At 40.5% G+C, this 11,019-nt stretch overlaps 1 protein-coding gene across 3 annotated transcripts in view; it reads left to right on the top strand.

Annotated features, from left to right (window-relative positions):
- The window catches only part of prkcz (protein kinase C, zeta), a 113,407-nt gene that overhangs the window by 60,297 nt on the left and 42,091 nt on the right, over positions 1–11,019 (top strand). The window lies entirely within an intron of this gene.

Genomic DNA, 11,019 nt, shown 5'->3' with positions numbered 1-11,019 from the left:
CAATTCTAGGATTATACCAGTTCTTTGTTGGCCAGTAGAGGGAGGCAGAGTACACATCATCTAATCCACTCAAAGTATCCACAGGGAATACCAAATACGGTCACTCCCAGGCGCTCCCAGAAGCTTACTCACATCAGGACCCCAAAACAAACCCATGAGCTCTTAAAGAGGATGTAAGACACTTGTTCTTTTAAACCAGCAATGTTAGCCTCTTACCCCGACACTACCTTCGGAACTAACTTACCCAAACTAAAGCGCACGTCAGCTGCATGCAGGTCACAACATAGTGAAAGGGTATTTCTACCTTGGACACCACATGGACGAATAAAGCAAAATATGCCTCCATATTTGTGGTTAACAATGTTTTTTTTTTTCCCCCATGCTAAGCTAGAAAATACCTTCACTGACTCTAAACAGTGTATGTTTTAAAGGAGTGACAGGATTTAGTGGCATCCAGGCAGTTAGCTGTGCTCTGCAGCGCCCTCACAATCACCCCTTGCTACCACGTGCAAGCGAGAAACTAGGCAGCCACGAAAAATACATGGGCAACCACTACGGCTCATTGTGAGCCTGTGTTTGGTGTTGTCGGTTCTGCAGCGTCTGTAGATATAAAAAACTAATTTTAAGGATTCTTATATATATTCATATTCCCTTATATTCTGTGACCACACTGGACATTTACATTTATGTCTTGTACGCATTCTGTTGCTTCTTACGTATTTAATATTAACAGATTGCATTAGTGTGTAGTAAGGGTCTGTATGCCATGGTTACTGTCCTGAAGCTGTCGACGTTTGGTTTTTTCTGCTGCACAGAGTTAGTCGTTCTCTAGAGAGATCGACTCTGCTCCTGAGTGTGTCACTTCTCTTTTAACCTGCAGGACTGACGCTTGTACATATATAAAGGGGACTGGAGCCAATAACATGCTAACATTCTACTGCACTGTTCAGAAAGAAAGAAGAAAGGTCTCAGTGTCTTACTCCCATCTGTGTCCTCTGCGTCGTCTTCTGGTGGAAGGTCCACCTCTTACTTTGGCATCTGAAGGGGGCTCTTGTGATGGCATGACTGGATCTGAACAAAGAAATTCAAAGTCCACCTAAATATCCCCTCACACTACTGGCAAACATCCACTTAAATATTCACCCATTGTTTCACGCTCCTGGCAAGAGTGTATGATAAACCATGTTTGCAAGTGAGGGAGAGAAGTGAGGTTGCTCTCAGCTAAGGTGGAGACATGGTTGTGCTCACAGACTCTAACGCACAGTGTGGGGGTTTCACCAAAAAGGCGTTCAATCATTTCATCTTATCAAGCCTCAAGTCTGAAGATATCAGGCTGAAGCCGGCCAAAGAGAGGACCTGATTCCTACAGCTGAGTGCCCAGTCCCAGCGCTACATTGATTTTGGTCAGGATTTTGGGGCTGAGTTTTGGATCTTTGTGTTGATCAGGACACTCTCTGTGTAGTCCGTGGATTCACATAACACACTCGTTTTGCTGTCAGTAAACGCGATGCCTCATTTCATAGAATGGGAGGAGAAAGAACCGGAGCGGATGCGTTCAGCTTGTGGCCTGAATGCATTGATCTATGTCTGTTCTACTCAAGCAGCTCACAGCCTTCTTACTCGTGACTATACAACATATTCAGGGATGGGCGACATAGAGGGACCGAAGTTAAACTGTCATTCAACTAAAGTGCTGACACTTCAGACTACCAAAGTACAGTGAGCAACACACAGTTCAACTGGAACATTTGAAGATTAATGTTTCATTTGCACAATAAGAGATACATTTATTTCCCTTTACCTAAGATGATTATTAAGATGCACATATATGTACAGGATAAAGGATCAAGTATCAGTCGATAAATTTTATTTTGAATTCTTATGTAGCGTTAGATGCGACTTATGTTCTATGAAAAAGTATATTTGAATTTCTCATGAGCCAGAAATTCAGAACAGTTTTTTGTTTTCAGTTAGATTTGGTTCCATCAGAGCTTTGGATATTAAACCATTCATCTTTGTTCACCACCACCTGAGCCTGTCTTACCTTCAGGCGTGCATAAAGTTATGAGCTTCTTTACAAACTAAAGAATGAGAAATGATCTTCTTATTCTTGTATCAGCCACAAGAAGCAGGTCATCGTCAACGATTTGTCAGATGAAGAATCCATATCATGCATGCCTGATTTAAAATGTGAGAACAGAACTAGGATCCTCTTTCCTGGTTAGATGGAAGTCAGATGTTATTTTGCTAACTCTGAACTGAGGATGGATCATTTCATTTTATAAAATATGTTTTCTTCTTCAATCAGTTATGATAATGTTGTTATTTCTGTTATTCATTTTGCCGTTGTCACTTATTACATGTTTTTATAGCTTTATTATTATATATATATTGTCTAATAGATGTTTTTTTATATGTTATTTTATGTTTTTATACCTGGTGTATTGTAACAAAATAATTTCCCCCTGGATTATTAAAGTATTTCTGATTCTGATTCTGAATATGAAAACCACAAACATACATATTTTCTGATGCACACACATATTTCTGATGGTTATGTGAGTGCCGACCTGTGGACAGTGAAGATCTGTCTGCTGTTTCATAAGCTGTGTGAATAACTCTCTGTTTGTCACTTGATCAGGAAGTAGCAGATTCCAGACGTCTGATAACATCGTCTAAAAGCTTTAAAGTTCTGGACGGCCGACTGGACTCTGCTAGTCCAGCTGAACTTGAACATGAGGGCGGCTTGCACATAGTACATTCCTGCACCAAAACTCTCTATGTTTGAAAGTTACTCATTTATCTCTTACTTGCTTTTTATCTTTTTAACTTTCCACTTGTACATTTATTGTTATGCACCAATTCCTTGATGTGACAATCAATAAACTGACCTGATTCACGCACAGTGTAAGTACCGTATTGTTTAACTGTGTGCTGCTGTCACGTGATCTCTCCCGGGATGAAATGTAATCTTTATCTCAGAGTGTGAGAGACTGTGTTGTTGGCCGGTGAACAAGACAGGCTGCTTGTGCTCTGTGTGCTGCTCAGCAATGATGGAATACTCACCATAAGCCTTTGGCAGGTCTGAGGGATGAGTCTGTGACAGCGCTTATGGGACCAGCAGTTTGCAGTTGATACACTTCGCCTGCCTGCCCAGCCCCCATATCCTTTCACTACAGTGGCCACAGTAGGCTTTCTGTAAGACACACACCACAGGAAAACAACACTGACAGGTTAGTCTAACCACACACACACAAACCACACTGACTGACACTATTTTTTCAATAAGGATTCATTACCAAGGAGCACTGACAGAATGTGACGGATGACAGTGTTGAACTCACTCCATACATCAGACTATTGCACTTTGTTGACATTCTAATATGGAACTAATTACCTTGTTTTATCTTGTCTCAATGTTATGAACATAATAATTCTTGATTAACCAACCAAAATGGTCTGCTTCCTTATCTTATATTCTTTTGACTTATCCTGATCTAAATTGGATCAGGAATTTTAGAATATTTTGTTAAAGCTCCATCAGTTTTATTTTTATTTTTTATTTTTCTATTTATTTTTTGCCTTCTGGGAGGCAAACTCCACAACAGGCTTAAATTTCACATGCTCTTCACATATTAGGTGTATTAAAGTTCATATGGTGAATGTGATAAGCAAATTTGTATCATCCTGTTCATATGTACATACACTGCACTTCTGGTTAGATGCATAAACTGCATTTCATTGGTCTAGGTACTTGTTACTTTGTGCAATGACAATAAAGCTGAACTGAATCTGAATCTAATCTGATCTAAATGGTGTCTGTCTGTAAATCCAGCAGACATAGAACAACATTTAGAGTTGAAACATCGAGACCTGCGTGAAAAAACACGCCCTCCTGACTCATTGGATGGAGTCAGTGTGGTAAACGCAGGGATATCATCGACACCACCCCTGGACGTCTGAGCAGGTGTGGAACTCTCCTCAATCCGAGAATAAACCCACACCCAACAATAAGGCCAATAGGAGCCAAAAGAAACGTACTGGACAAGAGTTTGTGGTCAGGCGACAATGCAGACACTCCGAAACCCAACAACAGACCTTGTCACAAGCACAATTTTGACATAAGTAGGGTCAGTGCAGGCGTTTCTATTGATCCTAATGAAGATTCTGTTCCCATGTTTGCAGCAGAGATTTGTCACCCTGACTCTATTTGACCTGAATAGAACTGAACTTCATTGTATCATTGGTAACACCTGTGTTTCCTACTGTCCATGTCTATCTGCAGCTTTTAATTCCATGAATATGATGTGCCCCAGCTCCGATGCAGCACTTGGCTGTGCGTGTCTTCCTGCAGGAGTGAGCTGGTGGTGCAGGCAAACAGGCACTAAAAGAGCTCACCGCCAGCACTATTCTCTGATAGCTTGTTGTTTGCTGCTGAGCAGGTCATGTACAGAGCGTTCATCATCGCTTTTCACTGAAAACAGCTGGCTGCTGCTGCTGCTGCTGCGTTGGGAAATTAGGTTGATGAAAGACCTAAACCCTAAAAGATTCCATAGAGCTGAGGGGAACTGCAGAGTCGGATATTTCTTTATGAGCAGCCCCTTTCCCCCGCACAACATTTGACCTATTGTTATATAAGTAATGATCAGTGCATTTTTAAATGAAGACCGGGTAAAACACGAAGATATCAATAAAGTATTGTTTTTAGTGTTATTGTAGGTACAGAAATCATCAACCAGCATCATAATGGCGACATTAGTTGTTGATTCTTTTACATAATATGTGTTCAGATTTTATCAATGCATTACTGTTTTGAATATACCATAAAATGGCCCCATTACACATGGGATTACAACACAATAGTCGTTCAGTTCGTAGTGCCAGGCTGTTGATTTTGAAATAACTGCTCCGTTTTAAACCAATTAAAAAGAATCATCGTTTATCATCGGAGGCTTTTAAATATATGTTGGGTTTTAGTTTCTGCACGTTCAACAAAGAGATCACACGTTATTAATGTCTGGGAAATTATCTGAATTCACTGGAGTGTAACAAGTGTAAACGTGCAGCACTGTCTTTATGATACATATAATTAGTACAAATAAATGAATTCTCTGCCCTTTCCAAACATTCAATCTGGTTTAAGGGTTTGTTTCACATCATTGTCGTCTAGAAGCAAGCAATACTGAAGTGAAAATCTATATTTTGAAGTTTACATGATGTTTCCAGACTTGTTTGTACCTGGTATTGTATACATATTTGATATCTGCTATAGGGCTCGGGATCATTCTCTCTGTCATGTATATCCACTGTAAAGACTTTCCTTTGCTGTGTGTTACATAACATGCCTCCACAGTGTCTGTTCTTTCTTTGTGTTATAGTTCAGCTCGTCTCTGAGCTGATTTATCTGTTACCTTTATTATCACCGAAGGATGTTAAGTTTGCAGCTCAGTGTCCCTGGACATCAATATCTCTCTCCATAAGTCTCACTGAAGACTAAACACTTATGGTATGTGTGTGGTGTGTGTGTGTGTGTGTGGTGTGTGTGTGTGTGTGTGTGTGTGTGTGTGTGTGTTGTGTTGTGTGTGTTTCGGCGTATTGACGACATCTTCACAGGCTGTGGGTGCCGACATGTAAAGAACAAAGAGTCCCAGTCGTGCTGTGTTTGCCATGGAAATGCTTCAGCGTGACTTCAAAGAGAGTCGCACAGAGGTTAAGAAGTACATTTATGAATTCATCACAAACTTTTGCCTCTCCCCGTGCCTTTCCCCCGACACAGAGCAACAGCCTGAGAGGAGGAAGTAAAAGAACTTCTGGAATGTCATCAAGCCAGAAAATAAGTGCATAATTTTTATTCATCTTTCCTTTTTATTCCCTTTTCTCCGCCCGGTTCAGCTCTGTTAAGTTGTACTTAAAGCACAATGCTCTGAGCTAATCTCCGTATGCTTACATGTCACGTGACAATGCTCACACTGTGATATTAAGCAGATAAATTAACCATGTTCACTGTTCCAGCATTTGTTAATTAGCACAAATACAGCAGGTTCATGGGAATAGTATCAGTTTTGTTTGCACTGGTCATGAAGCAAATACTGCACATTTGGAAATGAATTATGACTAGGGATGGAGAATCGAGTTGTGTTTCAATTCCATGGAATCGTTTGGCAGTTTATCTAACGATTTCTCTCATCAATTCCAGAAGCCAAATTACGGCACGTAACTTACGCAAGTCGCACGTGCAGTGCAATCAGTAGTAAACAATGTCACCCACTTGGTTCAAACGCTCAAAGTTTGGCTGCATTTTTCCAAAAAAAGGTGGCAACAGGGCACTTGCAATCATTGCAAGTGAGATAACAGCGTCAGGAGGGGAAAACACAAACATGCAGAAACAATTTGTGCACACAACTGATATTTTAAATGAATGTCGTGTTTTTGACACGCTTCGGACTGGGAGATCAATCTCAACCTAGCAGCAGTGGCAGCCAGCCAGTCTGTGACCACCTTGCGGTTACTACAGAAGGTAACCTCTGTAAGAACACACTGTCTACCATGTTAGCGCATGTGCTTCTTTGTAAAAATGCTATAACAGTTTAACATTAAAAATGCCTTCTGCATTACATTTGAAGATGACCATTGACATTTTTCCCAAATGAGCATCGTCGATCGAATAGCAATCAGAATCGGAAAAATCTTATCAATTCCCACCCTTATTATGACCTTCTGGGCTGGAGGAAAAAAATCATCCTTTGGAGAGCTAAATATAATCATATTTAGAATGTATCAGCGGTTCACTGATGTGCCCCCCACAGTAAGAAGGTTCCCAATGTCAGACCGGGGGACACTTTTTGGGTGGAAAGCATATTAGATGTAAATGAATGTTGTCTCAGCCTGTGAGTAGAACTGGCGACCTGTCCAGAGTGTACCCCGCCTGTAGCCCACTGTCAGCTGTCGGCTTCATGCTAACTCTCCAACAAGTTCCACTAATTCAGATTTAAAAAAATCGTGAAAAAATCGTATCGTGAACAAAAAATCGTGACTCGAATCGAGTCGTGAGTTGAGTGTATCGTTACATCCCTAATCACAACGATTGCTTTACAGGTTTTGATCGAAATATATTGACTTTGTTGGATGAGTTAGCATGAAGCCGACAGCTGACAGTGGGCTACAGGCGGGGTACACTCTGGACAGGTCGCCAGTTCATCACAGGGCTGAGACAAACATTCATTTACATTCACACTCTAATTGGATGATCTTTACCTACCTGCATGTCTTTGGAACCCACGCAGATCTGAGAGAACATCCAAACTCCACCCAAAAAGGTCCCGGCTGACATTGGGAACCTTCTTACTGTGGGGGGCACATCAGTGAACCGCTGATACATTCTAAATATGATTATATTTTAGCTCTCCAAAGGATGATTTTTTCCTCCAGCTCCAGAAGGTCATAATAAGGGTGGGAATTGATAAGATTTTTCCGATTCCGATTCTATTATCGATTCTGCTTAACGATTCGATTCTTTATTGATTCTCATTTGGGAAAAATGTCATGGTCATCTTCTAAATGTAATGCAGAAGGCATTTGTTTAATGTTTAACTGTTATAGCATATTTTACAAAGAAGCACATCGCGCTAACATGGTAGACAGTGTGTTTCTTACCAGAGTTACCTTCTGTAGTAACCACAGAGGTGGTCACAGCCTGGCTGCTGCCACTGCTGCTAGATTGAGATTGATCTCCAGTCCGAAGCGTGTCAAAAACACGACATTCATTTAAAAATATCGCATGTTGTGTGCGCAAATGTTTCTGCATGTTTGTCGTTTTCCCTCCTGACGCTGTTATCTCTACTTTGCAATGATTGCAAGTCGCCCTGTTGCCATCTGTTTTGTTAAAATGCAGCCAAACTTTTGAGCGTTTGAACCGAGTGGGTGACATTGTTTACTACTGATTGCACTGCACGTGCGAAACTTGCGTAAGTTACGTGCCGTAATTCGTGCTTTCTGGAATTGATGAGAGAATCGTTAGATAAACTGCGAAACGATTCCATGGAATTGAAACACACGGGACCGGTTCTCAACAAGAACCGGTTCTCGATTCCCATCCCTAGTCATAATTTCATTTCCAAATGTGCAGTATTTGCTTCATGACCAGTGCAAACAAAACTGATACTATTCCCATGAACCTGCTGTGTTTGTGCTAATTAACAAATGCTGGAACAGTGAACGTGGTTAATTTATCTGCTTAATATCACAGTGTGAGCATTGTCACTGTGAACATGTAAGCATACTGAGATTAGCTCAGAGCACTTTGTGCTTTAAGTACAACTTAACAGAGCTGAACCCGAGGACGGAGAAGAGGGAATAAAAAGGAATGATGAATAAAAATTATGCACTTATTTTCTGGCTTGATGACATTCTCAGAAGTTCTTTTACTTCCTCCCTCTCAGGCTGTTGCTCTGTGCCGGGGGAAAGGCACGGGGAGCGAGGCAAAAGTTTGTGATGAATTCATAAATGTACTTCTTAACCTCTGTGTCGACTCTCTTTGAAGTCACGCTGAAGCATTTCCATGGCAACACAGCACTGACTGGGACTCTTTGTTCTTTACACTGTCGGCACCCACAGCCTGTGAATGAATGTCGTCAATACGCCGAAACACACACACACACGCACGCACACACTCTCACACACACACACACACACACACACACACACTTACATACCATAAGTGTTTAGTCTTCAGTGAGACTTATGGAGAGAGATTTATTGATGTCCAGGGACACTGAGCTGCAAACTTAACATCCTTCGGTGATAATAAAGGTAACAGATAAATCAGCTCAGAGACGAGCTGAACTATAACCACAAAGAAAGAACAGACACTGTGGAGGCCATGTTATGTAACACACAGCAAAGGAAAGTCTTTACAGTGGATATACATGACAGAGGGAATGATCCAGAGCCCTATAGCAGATATCATAATATTGTATACAATACCAGGTACAAACAAGTCTGGAAACTATCATGTAAACTTCAAAATATAGATTTTCACTTCAGTATTGCTTGACTCAACGACAATGATGTGAAACAAACCTCTTAAACCAGATTGAATGTTTGGAAAGGGCAGAGAATCCATTTATTTTGTACTAATTATATGTATCATAAAGACAGTGCTGCACGTTTACACTTGTTACACTTCCAGTGAATTCAGAATCATTCCCAGACATTAATAAACGTGTGATCTCTTTGTTGAACGTGCAGAAACATAAAACCCAACATATATTTAAAAGCCTCCGATGATGAACGATGAATTCATTTTTAATTGGTTTAAACGGAGCAGTTATTTCAAAATCAACAGCTCTGCACTACTAACTGAACTACTAACCTGTGTCATGTAATCCCATGTGTAATTGGCCATTGTAGTAGTATTATTCAAAAACATAGTAATGCATTGATAAAATCTGGACCACATATTATGTAAAAGATATCAACAACTAATGTGCCATTATGATGCTGTTTGATGATTTCTGTACCTACAATACACCAAAACAATACTTTATTGATATCTTCGTGTTTTACCCTGTCTTCATTTAAAACTGCACTGATCATCACTTTATATTAACAATAGGTCAAATGTTTGTGCTGGGGAAAGGGGCTGCTCATAAAGAAATATCCGACTCTGCAGTTCCCCTCAGCTATATGGAATCTTTCAGGGTTTAGAGTCTTTCATCAACCTAATTTCCAACAGCAGCAACAGCAGCAGCCAGCTGTTTTCAGTGAAAAAGCGATGATGAACGCTCTGTACATGACCTGCTCAGCAGCAAACAACAAGCTATCCAGCAGAATAGTGCTGCTGTGAGCTCTTTTTAGTGCCTGTTGCCTGCACCACCAGCTCATCCTGCAGGAAGACACCGCACAGCCAAGTGCTGCCATCGGAGGGCTGGTCAAACATCATCTTCATGGAATTAAAAGCTGCAGAATAGACATGTAACAGTAGGAAAACACAGGTGTTACCAATGATACAAATGAAGGTTCAGTTCTATTCAGGTCAAATAGAGTCAGGGTGACAAATCTCTGCTGCAAACAGTGGAACAGAATCTTCATTAGTATCAATAGAAACGCCTGCACTGACCCTACTTTAATGTCAAAATGGCTGCTGTGACAAAGGTCTGTTGTTGGGTTTGCGGATGGTGTCGTGCATTGTCCCTGACCACAAACTCTGTCCAGTGTTTTCTTTTGGCTCCTATTGGCCCTTATTTTTGGGTGTGGGTTTATTCTCTGGATTGAGGAGCATTCCACACCTGCTCAGACGTCCAGGGGTGTGTGTCGATGATATCCCTGCGTTACCACACTGACTCCATCCAAATGAGTCAGGAGGGCGTGTTTTTTTCACGCAGGTCTCGTGTTCAGCTCTAAATGTTGTTCTATGTCTGCTGGATTTACAGACAGACACTCATTTAAATCAGATTAGATTCAATTCAGTTCAACTTTATTGTCATTGCACAAAGTAACAAGTACCTAGACAATGAAATGCAGTTTAGCATCTAACCAGAAGTGCAGTGTATGTACATATGAACTGGATTATACAATTTGCTTTCACATTCACCATATGAACTTTAATACACCATAATATGTGAAGAGCATGTGAATTTAAGCCTGTTGTGGAGTTTTGCTCCCCAGAAGGCAAAAAATAAATAGAAAAATAAAAAAATAAAAATAAAACTGATGGAGCTTTAACAAAATATTCTAAAATTCTGAGGATCTGATCAAAGAAAGTAAAGAAGACTAAGACTAAGGATTTAGTTGCAGACACATTTTGGTTGGTTAATCAAGAATTATTATGTTCAGTAACATTGAATACAAGATAAAACAAGGTAAGTTAGTTCTATATTAGAATGTCAACAAAACGTGCAATATATCTGACGTATGGAGTGAGTTCACACTGTCCATCCGTCACATTCTGTCAGTGCTCCTTGTTAATGAATCCTTATTGAAAAAATAGTGTCAGTCAGTGTGTGTGTGTGTGTGTGTGTG

Source organism: Larimichthys crocea, chromosome XV, assembly GCF_000972845.2.
Source record: "Larimichthys crocea isolate SSNF chromosome XV, L_crocea_2.0, whole genome shotgun sequence".
Classification (NCBI taxonomy): domain Eukaryota; kingdom Metazoa; phylum Chordata; class Actinopteri; family Sciaenidae; genus Larimichthys; species Larimichthys crocea.
Note: the sequence above shows the minus strand (reverse complement) of the source record. Positions and strands in the feature narration are given on the sequence as shown.